Raw genomic sequence first — 26,454 nt, forward strand, 5'->3', positions numbered from 1 at the left:
AATAGTGCTCATATTAACGGCGTTTAGTTAAAATTAAAAAAATGCCTATTTAACTGTAGTATGTATCAGAAAACTGTAAGTCATGTGGTATGGCAAGGTGATGAAAGGTATGGTCAAGGTATTCAAGTGTGAAAAATTCTCACTTGAATACCTTGTCATCATTATCATCATTGGTCAAAATTTCTAAGATTGGTTTGACGCAGCTCTACACTCAATTATCTTTTCACTTCTACATAATCATTCTCTTTCACATCATTCTTTTTCCGTTCCACATACTTCGTTCGAGGTCTTCCTTCTCTGTACTTGTCCCTCGACTATTTTCTTCATCAGACCATGGTGTCTCAAAATATGGCCTTCAAGGTCGTTCCGTCTTCTTATCAATGTTGTCATGAGGCTTCTCTGCTATCCTACTCTTTTTAAACTTCCTTTTTACTTATTCGGTGGAATCATTTGATCCTCATCATTCTTTTGCAGCACCACATTTCGAAGGCCCCTTGATTTCTCCACAGCTGCCATTGTCCTTACCTCACTTCCGTAGAAAAGCATACTCCAAATATAATTCCGATATTTTTTTCTTTACTGTTACGTTTATACTTCCCGCTGTAAGTAGTTCTTTCTATCGGTAGAATGCTTTCTTCGCCTTAGCTATTCTTCTGATCATTTCTTTCTTGCATCTTCCATCCTACGTAGCATTCATTTGGAAACGCCATGTAGTATATCTCTTTCAGGACTGGGAAGTATTTCAAATACAAGTTTTAAAAATTAAGTATTTCAAATAAATTTGCAATTTCTACTTGGCATTTAAAACACACGACCTGAGAGTATCTCGTATTTTGTGTTTCAAATACCGATTTTTGATATTTTCCCATTATAAAATAAAAAAATACATTTGTAAAATACTTTTGAAGTAGCTCTGATAACGCTTCTGTAACATTATGCTTCAGTGAGGAACAATTCCGTGTTTGCAACAATTCATAATGTACCGAGGCAGGTTATTTTTTTAAGATCTCTTAGTTTCCATTCATATTGTATTTTTTGCATTATTATATTATTTTTTGTTTTATTATATTTCAAATTCTTTTTTGAAGTTTTTTTTGAAATACCAAAATTAAAGGTATTTTACATTTTGTTTTTCAAATACATTTGGAGCGGTATTTTGTGTTTCAAGCACTCTTCGGCCTGTATTTTACCCCACCCCGACCTCTTTGCCGGCAAAAGGGGTGGAATATGCCACCCATCCACACAAAGGAGGCCAAATGTCTTTCGGAGTATGCCAACCTCGGCACGCATTGCCACCTCCGGCAAATGTCTCACAACCCTCCTCCCCCATCGACGCGACCCGTACACACAAATCACGCGGGGGTATCGCGTGCACCGGAACCGAGGACCCCTTCCGCCCTCTGCCCTCTTCCTTCCGGGGCGGAGCGACACGGCCCTGGCCGGTCGCCTTTAGGAAGGGGGTGGTGGCTTGCCCTCTCTGCCGCGGTGGAAAAATAATAATACCCTCAATCAACAGCCCTCCCACCCCTGCGTAAGGTAAGGCCGACTTCTCTCTACTCCCTGTGATTGTCTTTCTTTGCTGCCAACTATCAGAGCCGCTTGAATTTCCTAGATTCCTCAGCGCGCACAGATGAAAACATTCTTTCATAGATTTCATGTGAGCAGTAGTGTTCCACTAAAGGAATCATGGAAAACTGGAAAATCTAACCTTAAAAGATTTCGAGGATTAGTGATGGTTTTCACTCACCCATCGAAAAATGTTTATGCGTATTTATACTACAGCGTCACCATCGAATCAAATCTGACTGATGGATAAATTGGAAGAAAAAAAGTGTATAAGTCGTGATTGCATCTCATAAACCTGCTCTGATTGAAATACAGTGTTCTTTCCGATGAAAGCATCAAGATTTTGGCACGCATCATCTTTCGCCACAATTTTGAAGGGAGTATCTTTGGTGAAATAATGGATACAAAGGCAGGGACTATATCGTCAGTTTTTAAGTCCAGCCACCGACCACGGTTTCGGTACTTTATGCCATCGTTAGATTCATCATCATCATTAGTCAACAATCCTAAGATTGCTTTGACACAGGTCTCCATTCTTTTCTCTTATCCGCTAACCTTTTCATAGCGAAGTATTTCTTCTCTTTAATATCCTTTATAACCTGTCCTATATAACCTTATTCTGGGCCGTCCCCTGCCATTCTTCTCTTCTACATATCGTTCTACGATTAACAATATAGAAATATTTTTATGTCTAATATTCTACGTCAGGGCTGCCTTCAGCTACTGATACCCCTAACTCCTTATGCTGCCCATAACGAAGAGAACTGTGTAGTATTATTACAATGGTATACGTGACGAAACTTTGGCCATTACATGAATAAATACTGGCTAAATTACAATATGCATCAACATATTATTTTCACTCAGTGATTCAACCCGAAGATTGCTTTGGATAGGTGAGGGTATAGCTTGAATGACTTTTTTAAGATGAATATTATATTTAGCACCTGTGCACGTGACTGCTTACAAAATTAGTTATTTAATGCAGTATTTTGAGTAAAATATGCTATGCTTCAGAATAACCAGTGGCGGATACAGAAAAAAACTAATTGGGGGGGGGGGCGCAAAAGATATATTGAGCCACCTATACTTTTATCGTGTTAAAAAAATAATCAAGTCAAACTTAAAGTTTAAAAAAGTATTATTTAAACTGATTATGCCCATGCACAAGACAATGAGTAAAATGATTAAAAGCTAATACTTATGATATAAAATAGTTACAATTGTGGTTCTGCTATTTTCGGCAATGCGGGTGGCCCCACAAAGGGAGCGCGCAGTCCTCGCCCCCCTATATGTGCCGCCACTGGAAATAACCTGAATAAATATGCTTAACTTTCCTGCGAAGTATCGCCGCGGCTTCACTCAACAGTACCTATAACTATTTTATACATTTTATAATTTCAATGTAACTAATTTACCTTAAAAAATGTCATAAAAATCTGCTTTACGATTAGGAATGTATTTTAGCAACCACTTGGCCAACGTGCCTCCTCAATCTGCTGATAAATGAGACAATATATTAGTGGTAAAACTCAAAATGTTGATTTGAACCTCTGAGAATGGGAAATGGAGATTAGAAATTAAAGTAAATAAAAGTCAAGCCTACTATTTAGCAGTTAGAGGTCACCTAATACCCGTAAATATAATAACAGCTTTTAAAAGCATAACGTAACAGGAATTCCGGTCCAAATTCACTTCATTCTTACATCTGCGCAATGTTTTCCAGGAATGAAATATTTTAGCGTGGAATAAGACCACTCGCTATGCCCCAAACGATGCGATGCCGAATGCTTGCAGACAACAATCACGGCCTGCTTGCGTCCTGCACACACTTTGCTCTTCGTTCCCTGCGCGCCTTATCTAGCTAGAGCCGAAGAGTTAAATTCCCGTAAGTAACACGCTAAATAAGTTAATCATTCGCACAGACCATATGAAACAGCTCAAATTTACTCTTTTGCATAATAATGTCGAGAGATTTTTGAAATTTGTCGTCGAAAGAATGTCCAGAATGCAGTAATTAAAAAAGTGTAGTAATAAAAAAATCATGGACTTCCCAAAGAATTATTTTTTTAATTTCCACATAGTCATAATGAATGATTTCATCGGTATTAATTGTAGTAATCCGGGAAATGAGAATACCATACACACTGAGGAATAATTGGCCCACATCAGTATTCACCACCCGAATAATCAATCACGTCTTATGCTTTGTCCAAGAGAGACGTCGCGTCGCAATGGAGGCAGCAAGTCATGCAGGCAAAGACACGGTGTGACAATGGTGTACGGCATGTGATATCGGGACACGCCAGAATGCAATGGAGCACGGAGAAGGGAGCGCGTGCCTCCCGTGAAAAATCAACTCTCTGTTTTTCATGAATAATGAAAATGAGACGGCTAAAAGGATTAAGGGAGTGGAGTGGGAGGTACCAAGGAGAGAAATATCGAGATTCTTTCCTTTCCCTGTTATTTTTTATCGCCAACGTTGGATAGGACGAGAATGAACTAGAGTTCTTATCCGGAGAGTGGATGGAAGGAATTGGGAGGTAGGAAAAAGTCGTAAAAAGGACGGAGTTTACTTCCACGGCATTATTCATCAGCAATAAATTGGCCGGCTATACGTCAGTATTTGCTTAGTCGTCAGGTTGAAGACGGGTCAACTGTGGCAGTAGACGACAAATGAGAGTAGTTGAGTGGAGATTAATTGTGTGATACCGGTTAATTTAATTTTTTTAATACCCTAAAATATAATTTATTAGGATGAAGATGGGTCAACCGTAATAGCAAATTACAAATGCGAGAAGTTGTGTTCAGCTGTAATTGTATGACGCAGAAGAATTTTTATACCCTAAAATGTAATTTATCCCCATTGATTGAAATGAAATCCATGCATGATGTCTATCTACTCAAACATACACATAATTTTCACTCTAAGATACGTTGATTTCAAAATTAGAAAGATTAAGCACAAATCTACCGAAGATAAGGATTATTTACACAAATTACAAAAATGAAGACTTATATATCAAATTCATTTAATTGGCCAAATAGTGAAGCATAATGGTGTAATGAAAACAGTCTTTGAAGGAAAGAAAAATAAAGGAAAACCATGGATAAGAGAAATGAAAAAGATGATGAAAGGAGTTAAATTGAAGAGTAGGTGTTAAAAGAATGAACGAGAAGTTGGAGAACTGCGTCAAAACAATGCTCTTAATGATGAATATTGGTTATGAGGGTAAGTTCACGCAAATAGAGTGTGGTGTGTTTTAGGTTTTCACTGGAGAAAGAAACAAGGAATGAATGTTTCATACAAATCCGTCCCCACTATTCTTCACTATAGAATATAAAATAACTATTTTCGTAATTTTAAATTAATTTAATACAAAATGTATACCGTTGTATGAAGCTAAAATGAATATATTTATTTTCATGATTTACTTATACCCTACGGTTGCACAGAAGCAATCATTGAAGATACTAAGTAGGTAACCTGCTATACACCCGGGCTTTCCATTCAATTGATTTTCCAAATGATGTGATGATGAGGGTACTTTTTTCAGTCAAATCAAGACTTAACATCTGTTATATTGCCTAAATAAGTCATAAAGATGAAAAGATCTTTAAATTAGTCTAAATTTGCTTTTAATGCCACATTATGTTGGAAAGAGCGAAAAATTCTTGCAAAATAAACAACAGTGTGCAATAAATATGAAATCAAATTATCATCACTGATTTCGCTTTTAAGAACGAGGGAAATACCAAAATTTATTTAGCATTTAAAATGTATCCGAAAGCCAATGTTAAATTTATTTGGTTGATCATTCACAATTTGAAAACCGCTCATGAATCAAAAGTGTTTTAATCACAAACAAACTCGTTTTACTCAGGCGCAATTTTTGTAACTTCTAAGTTAACGTCCCTTTTATTTTGTGGCTTTAAATAATGTCCATAATTAGTAGACGTCTAAATTATCTTGACTTTCATTCATGAAAAGTTTTTTGCGCTAAATTTAGCATCCCATGAAAAATTAATATACAGGGTTAGCCTATCCAAATCTTATTTTTAATTCATTAAACTAACATTTTCCTATTTCAATATTAAATTTTAGTGTCAATTGAACATTTTCTTCAGATGAAGAACGTCTTAGCCCGAGTCAAGATATAGCTTATTTATTATAATGTGTTATTTATTAGAAGTTTCTAATGATGAAACTTGTTACAGCTTTAACGCCTGGATTCCTGATCAGCTTCTAGTAAGGCGATTGTATTTGCTTAGGGTCAAACTCAAGTTCGGTCATTCAGAAATTTAAGTATGCAGGAAATAAAGACCTCTCGAGGTGATTTTATTCAATTAATGATTGGGTACCAGTTTTTGCACCAACTCTTAAGAGTAATGCTAAGTTGGCTGTTTAAATTTGGACCAAAAACAGATGAAGCTAATGAAATCGTAATTATGAGTTGATGAGAGCTTGATTCAAGAAGAATGAAAAACAAATCTCTACGCTAAGAAAAATAGAAACATTTCCAAAACTTTAAAGGAAAAAAATAGTTTTTTTTATTAATAATGCAGTTTCAAATTGCAAAAGCTAATTTTTTCACCAGGAAGTGGGAAAGCTGAAAATGTTCTCTATTTTTATGAGTATAAAAGGAAAGGCACTGGCCACTATTGGCAATTAAGTAAAGCCTTTAACTCTCAAATTTTACCTATATGTGGTAATTTTGTGATCACTACAGAAAATCATTCAAAAAACACATAGCTATATACGGTGATGTATTTACTGCCACATTATTAAGCATACAAACAGTATCTTAAGATCGAGGTCTAAGGATGGCCTTAGTAAATTTCAGAGCCAATAGTTTTATGCTTATCCATATTTTTAGTCGATTTTACAAAGGGAAGACCAAATACATTCAAGTCATCCTTAATGTATAGTTTTTCAGTATTGTAAAGAAAGAGTAGGTACTCACTCATTCAGCTACAAGAGTTCACTAGCAACGATGACACCATTTCTTGAATTAAATACATATCCATCCGTGTCTTGAAATTTTGAACCTGCAGGAGAAAACAAAATCTAGTTAATATCCCATTATGAATAGGTTTTATTTTGCAAGTTATCAATAATGCCGCAAAGCGGTCCAAATAAGTTTCATAGAATTCAATAACGTGTGTCTACTGATGCTGGAGAAACACGCATAGAACATCGGAGGTGGATGCGTTTTCAGAATGTGAGAAAGCATGTTGCGATTATCGCTAGGGCATATCAGGAGTTGTAATATTCTACATCCATGAAATTAAAATTGTGCAATAAAAGAGAGATGGTAGTTAGGTAGTAGGTAGGTAGTATATGAGAGATTGAGGTAATTTCTTAATTCTTCCAAACTTTTCTCATGCCGAAAAAAGCCCATAAGACAACTTTGCCAAGCCATAACGTGGGTCACTTCCAGTGTACCTATATAAAATTTGAACGGTCACCACATATAAATTAAGTTTAAATTATTATCCCGCACGAATGAGAGAGTATCGCAATCATATAATCATATCTTATTGAGCGGCAAGGACAAAAATTAGGGTTTTTAATAAATTTATGGTAGTAAAAATGCTCAATTTTCGTATGAGATAGCAATAATTGTTTTCGATTAATAGGGATGACCATTTAATTTGAAAGACACCTATCGTGTATATGAGTGAGTGTGCTACCGGCCGAGAAATGGATACTAAAATTACTTTTGAAATTTATTAAAAAATTCCTGTTTGCGATAATGCTTGTCGAGAATCGCCAAAAACTTCCACAACAAATCTTATCGCCTGCTACTAAAAAAACTGGACAATACAATTAACTAATCATTACCGCTGGGATAATATGCTAATCAGCGTGCGTAAAAAAGTGGTGGCGCATAATAAATGTGAGGTGGTAATAAGGCACGAAGATCTTGGGAGATAGCGATGATTGTTTTTGATGAAGATTGTGAGGGACGTGTATTTTATTTTGAAAGACACGGTGTTAGTATGGGAGAGTATGTGTGTGTGTTCTTGGCATGCGATACCTATCAAGTGATTAGGGACACGTGGAGGGCGCCAAAGTGGTGGAAGAGTGTTTTAAGGGGCCGTTGTTGATAGGGGAAGTGAGAGACACGGTAAAGACAACATGCTGCCCCCCTTTTCCTTCTCAGAAATCTGCATTCGGATAGCGTGCCCCTGAACGGCACCCACATCCCCCTCTTGATAAAAATCGGAAACGCCGGAAATGACACCTTTGAATCAAGAACGCTCGAGGCATTATACTAATGTTTATATAAATATTAATTCGAAGGCCGAAGACAACGAAATATTTATTTGCGTGTTCCATCAACTGCTATTTGAAGTGCCGGTCAAGGAGAGAGTTTTACTGAAGCTGATATATGACCACAATTTATTGATATATTTTTCATAATCTAGTAATGATTCAAATGCTTTCATAAAACGACATCATTATAAAAAGCTTCAAAACAAATAACAAACTGAAAGCAAGCCACCATAAAGTTTGGTCTAACCTGAGGACTATACATTTCCTCAATTGTTTTTTATGATCAAAACTTAATTAGCATAGAACTTTCATTGGCGATCCCCTAATCACTCTCATGAAAAAACGAAATCATGCACATAGAGTTATTTCGAAGAACATAAATTTAAATTTCTCAAGGGTGATTCTCTCCATAATCTGTAATTTTTAACGAAGATAACACAGGCCAACAAAATTTTTTTTTTTTTGGTGCCGGCAGTTTTTGAGCTGATATTAACAATATGTGTGGTGCTGAATCCAAATATGATATCCGTTTTTATGTAACAGCTCTACTTTTTTAGATAAGGCGAATTTTATGATTAGATTCTTTTAAATATTTGATATATTTCAGAAAATATTTTTCAAATTTAAATCAATATATAAATAAACTAATTCATAACCACTCTGCAGTATTTACTTTGGACATCACCTTTATACCTTTGAGAAAGGGGTTGGGGAGGATTTGGCGTGTTTGAAGAAGAAGATTTGGCGTTTTTATAATCTAAGCTTCTGTCTTTTTTTATTTGCGATGAGGAGTACAATACAATGAGCACAGAATCTTAGCTCGTAACAGAAGCTTAATTTTTGAAAATATGTAAATTTTAAATAGAAAAATCTGCTCTCTTAGAATATCATATCATGGGCCTACATAAAATTAGTCTTATGTCCCAAATTTCATCATAGAATGGTGCCCTATATCAGTATTAATGAAGGAGAAAGAGCTTAGTTTACTTTCACCAAGGTTGAATAAGCTGTCAAACGCTCTAATTTTAAGGCTACTCTAGTTCCCTTGGACAGGGCCTAGAAAATTACACGGAATGTAATTGTTAATGTTATTTTCCGAAATTTTCTTTGAAGTTATGACGCAAAGTTTACGAAAATCCCGAGGCAATACCTCACGAAACCTTTACCCGGTAGCTCTGACCAATTGGCTACCACGCTCACCTAATACATCGGGAGGAAGCAATTGATGCAGAATAAAACTATGAAGGTTATATTTAATGAAATATTTTACGAAATCGGTAATCAGAAAAATTATGCATCGTTAACGAAAATGCTTTGAGGTTGTGACCTTCTATTTACGCAAATTCAGACGCATATATCGTCAAATCTTTCAATTAGAGGTAAAATATTCACCCAAGTGCTCTATTTACTAGTATGCGATTCTCATTTGAAGCGAAAGGTCCACGAAAATTGCATTTAATGCAATTATGAAGGTTTCAGGCTTTTTACGGCGCTATCACAACATAGCCATTAAAGATATGACGCGAGCCGAGGCAGTACATCGTGGAATCCATGCCGGATAAGGCTTCTTTCCTCGCTCAAACAACAGTAGGTTACTCACGATATCTTGATAATTAGCCAAGCATTAAAAGACTAGGCAACCAAACCTTCTTAGACGTTAGTTATTTAAAAATGTTACCGATTGAGCTAGATTTCCATATTGTACTTTAGAAGCATTCTGGCACCCTCCCTTTCCTTCATGTACTTCCCTCTTCAATTCGCAAAAAGGCCTAATCCCTTTCATTCTATCTAATAATCTTATTCTTTTCCTTCCTCTTCCTCGTTTACCCAACATTCTACCCTCTAACATTGTTGTCAACATCCCCTCCCCACTAAATACTCACTGCATTCATATCACCTGTCTCCGCCGTATTTCGCCTATAAGGACCAAGAAAACTCCACGGAATACAATTATAAAGGTTTTATTCAGATACATGATTTGAGGCTGTGTCGTTACATTCACAAGAATTCAGAGGCAATGCCTAGTCCAATCCATACTTTCGTGTCAAATCCTTGTCTAAGCTATTTACTAGGTAGTTCACCTAGCTCTACTAAGACGCAAGGGCTTATAAAATATCATGAATGCAATTCTGATGGTAACGTACAATAGCGATACTTTTCTGACACATTCCGTGAAAATAGTGACACAACGTTCACGATAATATCGAGGAAATATATTGTCAAATATAATTTTACATGTCAGTATTGATGGAGTTTGGTAGCAACAAGCTTCAAGACTATCAAATGGCCAGTGGTGACCATTATAAAGTCTTTGTACATTGATAATGATAAACATAGACCGCGTAAGTTTTAGGTTTTAGTAATCTCACCAAATTTACGACTCAAATCCTTCTAACAGCACTACCCACTAGTTAACCAAGCTCTATTAACAATAAGACGTAAGGACATAAAAATTTTCATTGTTGAATTCTGAGGGTTATACATGATGGAAAAAAATTATGCAACGAAATTTTAACCCTGAATAGCTGATACCAGTATGAACTAAAATTGCTGATGATGTTTATGTCAAAAACGCACCATTTTTTTCTGGCATATTCCGTTAAATTGATCCAGCGTCAGATGGCATGTGAATTAATGACGTAACGCTCACGTAAAATTCCGGGTAGTACCTCGTCCAATCCTTACTGGATAAGGTCCCACACCCCCGCTCCGTCGAGGAGGGTTGGAGGGAAGGAGAGAGCCATGAGGGAGACACAGCAGACCCCCTCTTCTCCAGTGAGAAAGTGGGAGGCGCTCTCAAGGAGGAGCCCTCCTTGCGCAGACGTGCATCGCCAGCCAAAGGGATCGCCCGCGACTCGGTGAGAGGCCGGACTTGTGCGGCGGCGAGCGTCCTTAAAGGGCGGAATCCGGGCATGCGCGACTCCGGGGGCGGGAAAGACTCTCGACCGCTCCTAGGGGGGGCGGTGGCGGAGGAGGGGGAGGAGGCCAAGACGAGAGACACGCGGAGGAAGGGGTGTATTACGTGGGGGCGTGGGAGGAAACTGCGAAGGGGGCAGTCGGAATGAAAAGATGTTGGGGGTGGAGTGATAGGAGGCGTAGAAGTCAGTTTTCCGGTATACCGGGGGCGGGGGTCTGCTAGGAGTCATCCAGAAGGACCACGGGGAGGTGGCTGGGGGCATAGAGGAGGCCGTCCTAGAGAGAGGGTGAGAGCAGTAAATATAAAAAAAAGGCCGTTGTTTGCAGACGACTACGACGACGTTTCGCTTCTAGCGCTCTGGGGAGGAGGAGGAAAAAAGAATGATGGGGTGCTTTTGTGGAGTGGATAGGATAGGGACGGTTTAGAGAAGTTCCAAGTTGGGAAGATGGGGATTGATGGACGAGGGTGGGGAGTCAAACATTGAACGGAACGCACGAAGGACTCAAGGTTTACCAAGCACGTAGATAAGGTAGGAGTCTTGGCTTACTATACTCCATGTTTTTATTTTCCACGAAGCTCGGGCAAAAATACTGCATAAATTTGAGAAATATCAAGTCAAATAAAGTAAATAGAATGATGAATATAGTGACGAACGCATTTATGGAAACTAACAACAATTGCCTTAACATAATTTATATATACGGTAAGTAATAGAATAGTAGGTAAATACGGCAAATATGTCCAATTGTCGAACTAAGGAGGATAGGTATCCCGCAAAGACACGGAGTACAGCTGTCTTTCCAATCCTTTTTCGATACTAAATATGTTAAAATGTAAAGTATGACACGCCATGGAAATGTAAAATTTAATGAATAATGTTGTCTCACTTCTGACGACGAATCGCGGCGAAAACCCGGAAAATGGAGAGATCCACGAATAATGAATATTTTTTAAATGTAGGGTATAGGAAATGAAATGTAGGGATATATTGAGGGAATATCAGAAAGGTGGTTAACTTTCGATAAATTGGGAGAAACGGAAGCTTTTTAAGTACATAAGAAGAGTACAATGGTGTGATTTAAAAGCAGTAACTTTGTACTTCCAAATTTTATTCTTTTGTTTCACAATGACAAGCACATTCCACGAAGTCTTTCCTCAGACAACAAAGTTTGTGCATTAGCCATCAAAACGAGGATATTGCCGTCTTACCTTATCTTTTTCGTCGGAAATAAGGAAAATTTGTTGTAGAAAAACAACAAAATAACCGTGCAGACGTGATACTTAACAAAATCAGAGATAAGATTTAAGGTTAAAATATAATGATGGAATGTCATAAAAATGACCAACGATGATGCTATATTTAATGTAAAGACAAATACAGCTTTTGGTGTGTAGATAGAATAGAAAGGAGCTGGTAAATTTAAGTTTCAGTTAAAGCTGGTAGATAGGCGAGGGTGGATATTAAAAATAGAATACAACGTTCACAGGACTCTTGGTTCACCACGAACGGAGATAAGGTAATAAATTCTTGATGTGCTAAATTTTCTTTTCACGAAACGCGAACGAAAAAATGCATAAATTTACTAAATATCAAGAGAAAACCAGAAATACTAGGGGATGCCGACATTGGGTGTTTCGCTAATATTCAATGAGAATACAAATGAAAATATGAAAGTAATTAATGGCATATTGTGAATAGGCTATACTTTGGCTAACAAGAGTGTGTGACTTATGTAATCCTCCGTTTTACCTTAAATTGACCGGTGGATTATTTAAATAATATTTATTCAATAATTCAAATTATTTTTTTCAATTTTATTAAATAAAAGTTACATATCAGCGAAGATATCGTTGTCTGCCGTTTTTAATGATAATTTACAGAGTTTAACGAAATCAGACTGGTTTAAGATCTAGTAGAAGACTAGCCTTTGCTATTCCTTGGATAAAATATGCAAATAATTGTGTCCACCATGCACGAAATAACGATCATGAAAATATTTTGACAATACTTGTTTTCGTTAAATAAATTAGCTTATGATCCAATTGAAGGATTCATCAAATAAATTTGACCATTCATACGGTAAAAGTATTACTATGCAGGTAATTTTTTCACGTAAAAAAGCTCATCAATGTATCTGGGCAATTATTGATTTTTCGTCAAAAAAATTAAGATTTAAAATTTCTCTTTTAAACTTTTATAGCCCAGAACTGCCTCTGGGAGAAGATAAATTTCAAGAATACTCAAGAGGAAAATGTGAAAATTCTCTATTTAATATTTCCTGAATAGCTGAAAATGTATACTTTTTTTATGTCACTTAAAAGCAACATTAGGTTATATAGGTTAAAAGTAGAATAAATATTATATGAGCAAGTTGTGATATAATTGATATAATAAACGATATTTTTTTCAATAAAACTCAGGAAAACCGTATCAGTTCTTTTCATAATGGAGGAGATAAAGATATTTCATTCCTGTAGGCTTTAAAGAAGACAAAATTCACACTCATTCTTATCTCTGTGGAATTCCATTAAAAAATATCTTGGATAGTAAACTTTTACCTTCATTACTTTTTTACATAAGGCGGCTTTTTCTACGGGTTTCGATAAGTAATCATCATTATGATGCATAGGTTATTACGTATTTATCTTTTTATTGTAAACTAGTTACCTAACGGAGGAAGAGATGAATTTTGAAAAGGATGCCAGAATAGGGGAAAAAGATGGATAAACATATTAATTTTTAAGAATATTGTCCTGGTTTACAATCATTTTTAAATATTCCACCTTATAGAATCTAATTCACGGCGGTCGCTGAATAATTTTTAAATATTCATTTTAAAATCACACCTATAGCAGTTAAATATCAAGTGTTTAGAAAACTTTTAACATCTTTGATATTTCGGTAGGAACTTAAATGTTCGTTCTTCCTGACTTCGAAGCTTCTTCACGTCTGCTCCACGAACACACCATTTCACTCGTTGCATTTCAACGAATCTTTCTAATCGATCTATCGGATCCTTCGATTTTACATGGAGTCTTCTCAGAGTGGCATTAGGTTTAAAATCCATGCGGAATACCACTCACGGGTCGCTTAATGTAAAAAAAGGATTCGTGTAAGTAAAAGTTTACTGTCCAAGTTGCATTAAAAGAAGACGCCAAAGAGAGAGGCATGAGCGTAGGAGAGGGCGAAGTGGAGAAGGAGGTTCTCCGTGAAAAGATGAAGAGAGGATAGAGAATGGGAGTGGACTGGGTGGGTAGAAGGGACAAGATGCTGGGGAAAGCAAAGGCGTGCGATATAGCGAGCAGTAAGAGAGATAGAGGAGGTTTTTCTGAGTCGCCCCGAAGAAAATTTGAGGACTGGCGCGTAGGAGGAGGAAGGAGGATTGATAAATGAAATGTGAGGGGCGGTTTTTCTGAGCGAGGCGGAGAAATTCCCGTAAAATGGAATTGAATGCATAAATAATGTCGCGCGAGGAAGAGCGTGAGATGAAGAAAAGGGACGAGGACAAGAGTGTGAGGAAAAAAATGGGTCGGACCGATACTATGGCAACCGATACATTGGCCAAACGATATTTTTCCATCTCCCAATGATATCGCCTTGATACTTTAGACATCGTCACTAGAACTATCATTGAGAAGAAATTTTTCTTTAAACATTATGATAACTTATTGGAATTTTCAGAGGTTATTAAGACGGCTGTCAAAATTCTTCTGTACCTCAAAATTAAGTATTTTCCAAGGTTATGCGGTTTTGTAAAGCATCGTTAGTTCCGTATGTGAGATTCAAGACAAAAGTGGGCGGGGAAAATTTGAGCAGGTTGAGCAATTCATCTATTTGCGTAGCGTGTTAGAGGTAAACGGATACAGCAGTAAGGACATCAGGAGGAGAACTGCGTAAGGAGGCGTTCATGAATAGGAAGGACCTTATGAGAGGATCTTTATATAAGAGTTCAAAGAAAAGGCTAGAGAAAAGTTTGATCTGGAGCGCTTTACGCTGCGGAAACGTGGACACTAGGAAGGAGGACTAGACGTTTGAGATGTTGGTGTGTAGAAGAATGAAGAAGGTGAAGTGGATGGAGAGGAGGAGGATCGGTGAAGTGCTGGACATGGTGAGTGAGAAGAGGCAGCTTTTAGATGAGATACGGAGGAGACAGAATGCGGGAAAGGGATGTTGCAAATGGTGTTAGAGGGTAGAATGCAAGGTAAACGAGGGAGAGTAAGGAAAGGAATACGATTCTTAGGTAGAATGAAAGGGATTAGGCCTTATTGTGAATTGAAGATGGAAGTGGTTGAAGGAAGGGGAGGATTCTCGAATGCTTTAAAATTTTATAATCATTGAACTTTTCATTCACTTTGGAAGAATTAGATGGCTGACAGCATTTTCCTGTGCCTCAAATGTTAGAAATTTGACTCATTATTTCCTCAGGTGTAAAAGTTTAATATTGATAATACAGGAAAACATTTTCTCCACTCACTAAGTATTTTAAGATTATAACGTATGCTTTGAATGCGTAAAAAGTCACGGAAAAAGTCTAAATACGCTCGGTTGAGAGGGAGTGAATCTTACAGAGACCGCACTATCGCTTTCGTTCCAATTCAAGGCCTCAATCGACACATTATCATGTTATTGAAATAATGATCTATAGATACCGACAACTTTGTCTTGGCTCCAAAGTGTTGCCTTGAAAATAAAAAATAAAATACTTACAAAGGTTGTACCGGGAAACAAGTAGGAATCTTCGTCATAGATTTATTCTGGTAGTGGGACCAAATTACTTAAACACAGGTTAAAAATAGAAGTTTTTCTGTAGGTATATGATTGCAAGTTTTCTTCATCAACACGCGATTCAAAGCAAGTATAAAAATTCAAAAATATTTGGTAAATTTTCAAAAATATCACTTTTACAGATACTATTATACGAATAAATAATTACAATGCATGTTGAGGGCAGATCATTCATGAATACATTTCAATATCTAAGGAACTTTTCCAAATTTAGCAAATAAATGTAGTACTAATTTCATTTAAATAACGTATTTTAGGTTAAAAAGTAATAGATAGTTTGTCATTCAAAATATAGTATAGCGAGATCCTACCTCTTATTGTTCACATACCTGGTATTTTTTATATCTTTGATCAAATTTTTTCACAAAATGTTTCTTTCACATCTTAAGTGAGCATTTTTTACCAAAAAGGAATTTAAGCAACCACCTCTAAGACGAATGAATGAGCCTTGTTACTTGTAACTTTTCCCGGAAGAGTTATACTTTCATCGAATGAATGTTCTAATCGATCCGTTGGATCCTTCAATTGGATTCTAAACCAATTCTCCTGGCCAGATATTCACTAAGACGTTTAAGTATGAGTTGTTGGCGACTGAGTGGAAATTTTAAATATGTAAAACGGTATAATCTTGCCTTGGGTGTTAATGTACTCAGTGAAATGCATCGGAAATGACTGGGTCGTAAAAATACTTTTAGGTATAAACAATCTTTTAAATTGGATCAGTGATGGTAAGTTTTCAATTTCAGTGTTTAACTAGAGAACTTAATTAAAGTATAAAAAATATCTTATTGAGCTCGTGTGAGAACAGAAAATGTTCGAGTACTCGTCAAATGCCTGATGATAGCCTGGCTTCAGCAACCCTAGATGTATGATAGGAGCCAATCCCGAATTTTAAACAAGTATACTCAGGTAATACAGCAACTGGAGACTTCTTCCCTACAGACCCAAGATGTAATGTTAATGTTTTATTTTTTTGGGTGACGAGTTTGGAATATGGTCCACTGCAGGCGATGTGAAAATCGAAGAAGGGGTTACTGAAATACGGGTTTATCTTTCAGTTATATTTCATCCCGATACAGTAAAATGTTCTCGGAAAATAAAATCGTCAAGTACAAAAAAAGTTCAATTGCCTTAACGTGGATTCCCATGAGGGTCTACCGTAATTTGTGCCAGGTAGTCCACTACTTAACCCTTCCGTGACTGTGCCTAGAAAACTTACACGAGCGACTGTGTGGGATGTCTCACTTACCCCATTCATAATTCATATATTATGCGCTGTATTTTAGTCATTCCTGAAATTAAACACCAAGGCACTTTTTTTAAATGATATCATGGTACCTTGTTTCGTTTAAATTATAAATACATTGAGGGCAACATTTAGGTTTTTACATTGATTTTGTGCGAAATAGCTGAAATCTTTCATATTCTGCTAATGTAACTGTACATGGTCTTACATGCTATGAAAAAAAGTAGGTACAAAAGGTGCCATCATGTAGGATATTGGCGTTATTGAAGTTATAATATGATAAAATTTATTGCATCCAACTTTTATCCCTGCACTCATAAAACAAACAAGTTTTTTTCTTCCCGCCAATAGCTGTGCGGGGTAACTCGGATACCCCACCAATGAAAAATGAAGTTTTCAAAAACAATTTAAATGTAAAAAATTCATTCGTCACCTCAATAACGACAGAGTGGTTCAGCTCCAATTACCCAACACAGTCACGGAAGGGTTAAATCACCAAGACATCACCTTCTTTTGCGGATAATATTTGTTTTAGAGGTAGCCGTGCATGGGTGCGCTAATGTCTCGTCCTTGGTTGATTAAAAAAAATCATTATTTATAATATTTTACTAGGCCTCTTATCCCTCAGGTTTTCTTGAAACACCCAGGAATCCCACCTTCAAAAACACGGTGCCTAAAAATACCCTCTAAATGACCTCTAGACCAAAAACTAATACCTCTATCCCAGCAAAGGTAACTTTGAATGAATTCAAAATTTTCCGGAGAGATCTCGTGGAACAGCATATGAAATGGCAAACAAAGATATCGTACAGCCACATAATTTTGATTTCACAGTCTCTGATACCAATTCTTCTTCAGGGACCCTTGCAAGCCAATCAAAACACGTGTGGTAGAGTTCATGAAATTATACGAGGACAGTACGATATCTTTGTGCATTACTTCATTGGCTAATTCACTAATATAAAGAATCGGTGAAAATGTATCGGACACACCCCTACAGCATTTCGAGTAAAACTGGAAAACGAGAGAGAGAGAAAAAAATAATTCAATAAAAAGAATGAAAGGGGGGCAAAACATACATAAATGTAAAAGACGGAAGAAGTTGGGGTGTGGGAGGCGGAAGTTATTTCCCGGGAACTCTTTCATTATTTTTTTTTATAGGATTAAAAAAATGTAACGAGGATTGAGGAGGGTTGGAGGAGGATAGAGGGTGACGCATGGTCGAAGAAGGCGATTAGAAGAGAAAAAATACGAGAGGCAGGGGGTGCTTTGAGGAAAGGGGGCGGCATATTTATATAAATGAGGAGGAGAGGCTCTGAAGAACGAAAGATTTGGGTTGTAAGTGGGTTGCATAAAGAGTAGTGATGGAAAGGAAGCGATAAAAAGGGAAAGGAGAGATATGAATGAATGAGGGATCAAAGGAATGGAGGAAGGGTGGGGAGGGGGGGGGGGCGAAAGGCGGAAAAATATATATAATGAGTTGAAATGCGGAAAAGGAAACTTCGCGGATGCAAAGTGTGGCGGATAGTAATAATATCCCCTTCTTTTTTTAAATTTTATGTAGGATAAATAGCGACGTAAAATGTCATATATCATATTAATACAGAAAGGTATTTTACTGCCATTCCTTATATCTATGGCTGAATTCTAACAACACGTATCTGAAAATTTTGCTAGTACTGTTAATAAAAAATAAAATTCAAGCAAAAAACAACCCTTTATTTGCAAATGTATGCTTCTTTTTCAGTTTTATGTATTTTTGGTTTTTAATTTCAGTTAAAATTATATGCTATTAAAAAATAAATCGTTTCTTTTGCTCTCCTGAAAATTTGCTATTTTTGAGATACGTGTTGTTAGAACTTAGCCATCGATATGCTCCGTTAGTACTGCACCTACAGTGATAAATGAGTTATCGTTTTAAACCTCCACGAAAATACAATTTCAAATTTTAATATTTAACCATTTTGTTTGACTTAAGAGTTTATCCAAAGATTGGATTAACCCAAATTGATGGTAGCCATGATATTTTACTAGCCTAGCTACAACCGATAAACAAAGTGTAAATAAGGTATTCAAAAGCCTTGCCTTCTCTTTTTCATTTATGTACAATAGCATTCTTTTTATATTTTATTATTGTAAAAAATATCATTGTTAAAATCGGCCATCCCTTCATGCATTAATTTAGTGCAACAATTATTCATAGCCATGATAAAGATATATACGAAAATATTAAAACATTGGCATACATTTTGCGTTTCATTTACCTGAAATGTGCCCCAAGACTATATTAATTACTATGCTTATTCCTTGATAGCGTGAAATTGAGAACTTTTTGCACGGATTACATATTACGCATATGCTCCATTAATACTGCACCTACAAAGATAACTGAGGAATCATTTTAAACGTTAAATAGACGGCTTTTGACGAAAAACACATTTCAATCTCAAATTTAACTGTTTACTCATTAATTTGCCTTAAAAGTTTCAACATTTCCATATCAATTTCTCGCATAAGGCATATCAACTCCACAAATGTTTCATTCTAAAGTTAAAAAAAATAATAAATGTAATAAAAAACGTTAAATCCATAACTAAACCAAAGAAACGTAACATGAGCACGAAAAATTATTATAAATAAGATCTACGAAGTATGAAACATGTTAAACGACATTATTTATTCTAATATTATCATTAAAGAAGTTTTGTTAATTACGTGCCATTATTCATTTCCAGATGTCATGATTGTTTCTACTGATACCAAACTCTCTTGCCTGCATTGAATTCATATTTTTTGTATAATTTAGCAAGAAAACCGGTAGAAAGCAAGTACTATACAGTATACACCCCCTTCTCTATTCAAACCAAGTACACCGTTCCCTTCACATACTTGTTCCCTGATGGCGTGAAAGAGCGAAATTTTCGCACGAGTTACCTAGTCCGTTCTTAATATACCCTTAAATATAAATAAATGTAGTGATTATATGGATGAGGCCCAATAACGAAAGAGGTTTTAGAACCAAACTTAGAAACAAACAACTTCTATACGTATCGTAATTTAAGAAATCCTGTTATTACACTATGTAGTAGCTATGGTAAGTATTGTTTTTTTTTAGATGACCTGGCATTTCCTTTTTTGTAGATATGCATCAAATGGTGATTCATTGTGATAAATCAATTTTTTAACTCATTTTGTTTTATGTGATATCGTTTTTACGTGAGATTTGGTTAATTAATAAATATTTTAGTCATATTAAACGTTTTATGCCGGTAAATGTAAGCTTCTCAGCAGTAGATAAGTCAAAGAGTGGAAGTATTCGAAATGTGGAGCTACCGAATAATGATGAAGATAAAATGAATCGACGGAGTAAGTAATTGGGTAAAGCTGAGAAGAACGTAAAGAGAACTCTTTACAAACCTCAAGGAGAAGACGGGACAACTTAGTCGGTCACGTTATGAGGCATGATGGCCTGATGAAAACAATCGTAGAAGGACAGGTGGAATGAAAGAGGGGCAAGGGACGCCCTGAATGAGCTACATAGGACGTAAAAGAGAAGAAATACGTCACTATGAAAAAGGGTGCTGATAGGAGAGAGGAATAAAGTGGATGAAAGCTTCTCGGGTTTCCAACCGGGTCAGGGTCTGCATGGTGTAGGCCGACGTTTCGTTGGGAGACTTTCCCAACATCCTCAGGGCTGATGATGCCGATGTCGCGGTGTTTCGATATTTATACCCTTCTCCTTCACCTAGGTGGTCTCTGATCGTGGATTCTTTCCCGGAGATGGGCACGGGATGTCCGATGGAGGATCCGGTCAACGGCATGTGACCGAATGGGTGACTTCACTGCGACAAAGGTTGGGATAGTGTCTTAGTCTCGGCATCTCAATAGGAAAGCGAGGCTGCTAAGAAGCTTCTGTATGCGAGCTCAGATTCTTCATTACTCGCCTCTACGGGGAGGAGACTCATCGCAGCATACAGAAGTTTGTATCGCTGCGTAGTGAGAAAGCGAAGCTTCTTAGCAGCCTCGCTTTCCTTCGCTTTCATCCACGCTATTTACCGGGAAAAGCTCAGATTCGAGAGGAATAAAGATCTGCGTCAAACCAGTATTAGGACCGTTGACTTATGATGATGATGATTAAAGGTAAGTTTATATGAACCATTATTCCATTCACCCCACCGAATTATACCTACAATGCTCAGACAGGCATATTTCCTCTCATTTTATATATTTATCTTAACTTCCTCCTCCCTCATCCTTATATACCTACCAAACAATAGTCCTTAGTCTTATATACCCGCTTAATACTTGCTCCACCCAAATCATCTGTCTCCTCAGTATTTCCTTTAAAAGTTCCCTCTCCTCATCAACCATGTCTATTATTTCGTCACTTTACTTTCTCTCACTTGATTTCAGCTTTTCCTTCCTCCTCCACAATCCTATCTTGAATTCAATTCCTCAGTTTTTACGCTTTTACAGCGCAATGCGCTACACTCAAAATTAGACCCTACCTTTTCTTAACACTCATACAAATTGATCCTGTCTTTGACTCATTCCTATTAAGTAAACCTCTTTGGCTGACACATTGTTCCTCTATATAATCTTGAAAAAATTCATTTCCCTCCACTAGTTTTTCTAATTATGAAGCACGCTAGAGAAATAAGTTCAAGCATTATGGAAGTTATGGCTAAAATCAATTTATATCTATTGAAATACCCAGGATATGGTGATTTTTTTTAGGAGCGGATGTCACTCATGCTATTTGATTTTTTAATGTGAAAACTTAAAACTAAATGATTCAAGATGTCCAATTCCGGGGATCCATAGTTTGATGGGAAGTATTGATGCCATATCCACTGTACATATGGATTTGGAAGGGAAAGCCACAGCTATGAAAGGCTAATAGATAATGGTGTTCTTGAGCCAATGAAAAAATTGACAGTGAACGTAACGCTACACGTTAACGTTGAGAGAAAGTGGGTGTATAAATCCACAATTCAATTTCCCACGATTATAAATCATAATAATGGAAAATAATGTTTGTGTTTCTTTTAGCGTCGTAAAAACTCCCCTCCATCACGCTTAGTTCTTCTGATTGCATAGGAGTGCTAAAAGATTTAGATTCTTCAATTTTGATAAATAATGACCAAGAAAGGTCAAAATACGCGGAAATACGTTTATAACTGTAGGTTTCATTAACAACTGTAGGAAAAAGGAAAATAGAAATGTTACTCCTTTACATTTAAATTTTTATGACTGTATTTCCAATACATTTGCCACATAGTAACTCACCACTATTCTCAATCAGACATACTAATGATTGATGTAGGTTTGCCTGCAATATTTTAACAATCCTAGCCTACTGCCTCCACAATTTGAACTTCCCTTTTGAATTCACATACATTTCTTTCATTATATCCATATATGCTTTTCTCTTCCTCTCCATTCCACGATTATTTAACGTACTTACCTATTTAAATCTAAAATTCTTCTCAACATCTTCTCTCGGATTACTATCACAACATCCAAAAACTGACACAGCCTTATCTCCTAAAAAAAATCTGATTGGATTGTAATAATGTTATAAAATGCATTATATGCTTGAAGTGTGTATTTAAAACTAACAGTGGTGATCTTGCGTGGAGGGAGCGAACGAAGCGGTTAAAAGGACCAAGTTATCTAGGGAGGAGGGATCATAATTATAAGATTAAGGCCCCAAGGCAGCTGACAGATAGACTAAAATTTTCCTTCCTACATCGGGGGATAGAGGATTGGAATGGCTTACCGGAAGAATTTTTTTCTGAGCCATTTCCAACTCACGCCTCTATATTTACCAAAAGGATAGATAAAATTGAATCTTGAGGGCTTTGTAATTGTATATTTTTTTAAATTTGGTGTTTCTTGTCTTTTTTTCTTTGGTATTAGTATATTATTGTGTAAAAATAGATTTTGAGGGCAATATAAATGTAGGTATGTATTGTATTTTTGCTGATTTGGTGCTATGTATACGGGGACATGTATTGTGTAAAAATGTTTTTTTTTGAGGGCTTTTTAAAAATTTTGTGGTACTAAGTATTTTGTTTTGCATTTTGGTTTATGTATATTATTGTGTAATAACTTTATGTTACCACCCGACTTTCATGGTCGACTTGTAACCAATTATTTAATAATAATAATATACGATAATACTCTACAATATGCAAAGGCAAGGGAAATAATGAATCAAAAGATGCTTATGAAGAGTATTGGGTTCGTTGATGGGATCGCGAAATCTTCCGTGATAGTGGATCATGACCGGAGGATTTGGCATAGGCAGTTCTAATTCCGCTGACGATGCAAAGGCCGTATGTGGTGCAGGATACTAATAATGTAGCTCAAACAGGGAAAAAGGAGAATTAAGGGGCGATGATTTCGGCATCCCTGGACAGGGGAATAGTAAGGAGGACCCTAGCAATGAGGAACTTGGAAGGTAGCAAGGACTTGAATGCTTTTCCTAATTTTTGTTATGGGCTTGCTTTTGCGAATTGGGTATAAGGGAATAGGTACTGATTGGAGACTACAGGCTACTCATTAGGCGTTGTTGCATTGTTTAGAAGTTAGGACATACTTAGTACATTTGCAATGTCAGTATAATACGTATGAAGATAACATTTTTAGGGAGCCCAGAGCACTAGATTCTGATTTTAAAGTGATGGAGAACACACATCTTTTTAAGTGCGACAAATTTTTCACGAATGGGCGTATGGACGAATTAGCGAAGTTTACAAATAATCAAGAATCAGGTTTCCGGGTTGCGAAATGTTTTTTTGGGCACTGGTTGATAGATGCCTTATCAAAGAATGCGAGGAGTACGACAGAAATATCAATAATAATAACCGATAATTTTCATAATATATAATAACAGGAGAGAAAGGTAAGAAGGGATGACCGACCATATATAAGACCGGCTATCCCAACGAAGGTTTCCCCTGGGTTCCCGATATTCCATGCTTGGAACACATGTGATGTGGTTTTATACCCAAAAGGACCTAAAAATACATTACTAGTACCTATAATCAGTATGAGAAACGGGAATGTTAGCAGTAATAACAAATATTTTTCATAATATATTATAGGAGGGAAATGTGAGAAAGTAATGACCGACAATACAGAGGTGTGGACATCCCAACAAAAGTTTCTCGGTATTCCATGTTTTGAACACATGCACACTTGTGATGTGGTTTTTAACCCAAAACTAGCAAAAATAAATAACAAACACCAATATTCAGTGTGAGAAAAAAGTAAACACTGTACAAAGTAGAAACCGTTCTAAATTGACAGGTGAGAGTAGGGTTGAGCACAGAGTGCAGAAGGAAATGGTGGAGCACGAAGAAGGCAACAGGGAACACGGAGAGAGACCACAAATGGAGAACAGGAGGAAACGAGGCCATGGGTTAGTAATACTCCCACCCACACCAGTAATCTCAGGGCAACCCATGCCCTTTCCGTAGCTACCGCACACATCCATCCAAACCATGCCCCATTCAACCCTATCCGTGCACCCCCATTCAACCATGCCCGACCCCCAACGCCACCCCATTCAAACCGACCAACTCCCGGGGCTTTTGAATGCGGGAGGAGGGAAGGGAGAACCCCGGTGCAGCCCGCTGTTCCCGCTCCCTGCCTTCCTTCCCATATTCCCGTAGCCTAATTATGCGATTTCCGCCCGTCTCGTTCGATGCCAATCGAAAACAATGCAAGCCAAGGTCGCTAATTGCCATAAATTTATTCCAATGTAAGGAAATTTATGATAATTTTATACGGACGGAATGTTGGAGAGGGCCTAGTGGGTGGGTCTGGAAGGGGTGGGTTTTTGGGGGAGGGGGGATGGGGCGGTTATTTTTTTAGAAAGGGTGGAGGGGAAGGTAAAGTTGGAGAGGTTGGGATGAGTGGGAGGTTGCGAGGAGGATGGGAAGTTGGTAGGATTGGTGGTCTGTTTGACTGGGGACCTGGCCGACTCGTGGATGGGACGGGTAAGGTATTAAATTGGGGTGAGGTTGGTGTACGTAACCAATGGAGACGGGTATGAGGTAACAATGCCCAAAAAATGAGGTAGTGGTGAGAGGGGAAGTGACTATGCGAATGGGGAGGAAATGAGGTTTTTTTCCCTACAACGAAAAGGGTTGATTTTGTAGATACGGTTAAATCTCAAAGAAATCCGAGCGGACTCGGGCTTTTCAAATGTATTTTTAATTCATTCCTTAATCTGATTAATATATATTTTTCCTCTTAAATACGTTCACAATGGAAATCGCCAAGTGTGCTTAAGAAATACCGCAGCACATTACTTATATGGCTTTAAGTGCAAGAGAGAAAGATGGTAGGGCAATTTGAAAGCTGCTCTCATCTTAACAAGAAATGAGCTCCACCAGTTTAGGCAAGCTCTTAAGGGAACTCGATCTATCGATCCTCCAGCACTTATATTCCAAATAACTTCCCCCAGATCAGCATACGTCCTACCGATCTACATGCCATCTGTTCGCTTCCTACCTATTCTCCAATCCCTTCTCCGCATAATCCAATATCCATTCAGGTCATCAGACTCCAGACTTCCTCTATCAGTAATATATTTTTCAGTAGTTGGACACCGCGTTCCTCACCTCCGTAATTCTTCTCGCTCTGAAGTAATGCTTGCCCTTTCATTGGTCCCACTATCCTCTCGAAGGAATTTTCATGATCTTTCTTTCATATACAATTCCTTAAATGGCAAGTTCCGATCCTCATAAATACTCCCTTTCTTTCCACATTCCCACCCGCTCCTTTCGTAATAATCACCTACTACACCAACCTAAATTCTGTCTCTCTCTCTCTCACAGATCTTTTTTTTTATAGACTCCCTATCTTTTTCAACACCATTTCGACTACTCACCCTTCCCTGGATCTTTCAATGCACATGAGATCACTCAAGAGGCATCTACGAAGAGCCATCTTCTGAATCCTTTTTTAAAACAACCTTTTTATAGTTTTTTTTTATAGTTCATATTTGTTAAAGTTTGATTTTAAGTTGTCTACGCCGTTTTGAATGTTTTTGAATGAATCAATAAATATAAAAAAAATAAATATTTACATAGGCGTAAAATTTTGAGCTATTTAGTGACCATCAAAACGGAAACGTATCGTAAAAAATGTTTCAGCTGAGATATCACAAATGTTTCTCATAAATACTAATTATACTGATGAGGTATATTTCTATGGCAGCTAGCCCCAATTACAAGCTATAGATAACATTCCATTTTTTCCAAGTATCATTTGCAATTTAAGACTCTCTCTCCTTTCAGCAAGTATGAATGCGTTCATTCGCACATTTTGGACAATTTTAATTGAAAAACATCTAATTACGCCGGTTACTTCCTTCAGTGCATAGACCCTTTTTAATCGCTTGACACTCTACAGCAGGTGACAGTGAAACACGGCTTAATGAAATGGCATTCAACCAGGTCTACAAAAGGTACTATTAATTGGCACCCCATAGTCTGGTGTTTCTCGAGAGATGCAGGGATAAAGATATGTTACCACCCATTGTGGTATTGAAGCATAACGATAATTCTAACGAGGCCACGGCGATTTTGAAAAAAAAACAGCGCCGCACTGCTTACGTAATGGTTTCGGCATTTTCAATGAAA

At 37.1% G+C, this 26,454-nt stretch overlaps 1 long non-coding RNA gene across 1 annotated transcript in view; it reads right to left on the minus strand.

Moving 5' to 3' along the window:
* The window catches only part of LOC124161020, a 570,739-nt gene that overhangs the window by 230,472 nt on the left and 313,813 nt on the right, over positions 1-26,454 (minus strand). The window contains exon 7 of the long non-coding RNA XR_006865300.1: positions 6,531-6,615. This is a non-coding gene — a long non-coding RNA (uncharacterized LOC124161020). The remainder of the gene's footprint in view (positions 1-6,530; positions 6,616-26,454) is intronic.

The sequence above is a fragment of the Ischnura elegans genome, chromosome 6 (assembly GCF_921293095.1).
Source record: "Ischnura elegans chromosome 6, ioIscEleg1.1, whole genome shotgun sequence".
In the NCBI taxonomy this organism is placed as follows: Eukaryota; Metazoa; Arthropoda; class Insecta; order Odonata; family Coenagrionidae; genus Ischnura; species Ischnura elegans.